The sequence below is a fragment of the Helianthus annuus genome, chromosome 13, assembly GCF_002127325.2.
Source record: "Helianthus annuus cultivar XRQ/B chromosome 13, HanXRQr2.0-SUNRISE, whole genome shotgun sequence".
Lineage (NCBI taxonomy): Eukaryota > Viridiplantae > Streptophyta > Magnoliopsida > Asterales > Asteraceae > Helianthus > Helianthus annuus.
Genome location: NC_035445.2, coordinates 76,098,302 through 76,099,929, shown reverse-complemented (window position 1 = coordinate 76,099,929; position 1,628 = coordinate 76,098,302).

Genomic DNA, 1,628 nt, shown 5'->3' with positions numbered 1-1,628 from the left:
CCTGTCATCTGGATATCTCCAACTTCTGCCCAACAAACGGGCGTTCTACACTTCCTACCATATAGGGCTTCAAAAGGTGCAGCCTTAATGCTGGTATGGTAGCTGTTGTTATTAGGGATGGGCTTTTTTTCCCAAATACCCGTACCTATACCCGTACCGTACCCGTACCTGTACCCGTACCGATTTTGAATATTCGGTACATGTATCGGTACCAAGTTTTGTTAACTTCGGTATTCGGTACTTTCGGTATTGGGACGGGTACGGGTACAGGTAAAAAGGGGTACTGGTACCATATTTAAATATGGAGTTTCAAAAGTTTTTTTTTTTTTTGAAAATAGTTAAGTTTTCATATATGATATATCGACCGTATTTATGGCCTAACCTAATCACATGCGTACAATTAATACTCTTGGGAATATAAGAATTTTTTACGTTTTAATAGATTACTTCTAAAGTTCTAAGGCCTAAAATACTAATCCTCAATTCTTCATCTTCCCATCGTCCAAACAAGTGTTATCAGAATTTCTTAAGGTTGAGTCTCCTCATCTACTCGAAATTCCAAGAAAGAACAAACCATCTGTAAGTTTTCTTAATCAAGGATTACACTTATGTTCTTATATCATGGTTGTTATTTATTAAGTATAATGTTTTATTTATATATAATCAAGAACTAACTCTAAATAGAGTTTTGAAAACTTTTTTTTTAATCTCGTGTTGATTCTGAGAATCAATTAAGCATCAAAATAGTGTGAGCCATGGATAAAGTAAAGTGGTTCTGGTTTATTTTAGTGGTCGATAGTCAATATACAACAAACCATGTATGTTAGACATGCATATATTGAGCAAGAAGAAAGAAAATATAAAGTATAAGTGGTTCTCATTCAGCAAGAAGAAAACCATACATGTGTATTTATTTTAAACAGAACTATTTTCAGTAATAATATGTACTCATTCAGTTCCAAGTTTGCTTGCATGTGTATATATCAGTAGGTTTTTTTAATCAGTAGGTTTGATTAATATAATTGGTAAATGCATGAACACTAATGTATTGTAATGTATTTTTGATGTAAATGTAGGTTTGTGAATGCAATAACATAACTCAAGTAGTGCAAAATGATATCCAACTCTTCGTCATCAAAAAACATGGAGTCGTCAACTCAAGTAAGTTAGATTTGTTTAATGGTTTGATTATAAGTTTTTGGTTTATGTAGTTTTTTCGTTACTGATGTATTTGTTTGTGTAGGAGGATGACACATATATTGATGAGACTTGTTTTGTCCAACTTGATAATGATTTGGATTCCGTTAATGCGGAACCAAGTTCAAAAAGAAAACAAGCGACAAATAAGGAAGAACCCAAATCGAAAGCTCAAAAAGTTGCCAAAGAGAGGGCAGAGTGGTGGCGTTACTATGAAGTGGTTTACTTAGAAGAAGGAGACGGAGTTAAACGGAGGCATGGAAGGTGCAAGGCTTGTAAATCCGACATTAAAGCCGATGCTCTAAAAAACGGTACGAGCGGTATTAAAAAACACGCACTTTCTTGTCGTTTAATTCCCGAAAATATTGCTAAGAAAAAACAAAATAATTTAGTGTTTAAAAAAGAAGCCAATGAGGAGGGGAGTGTAAGTG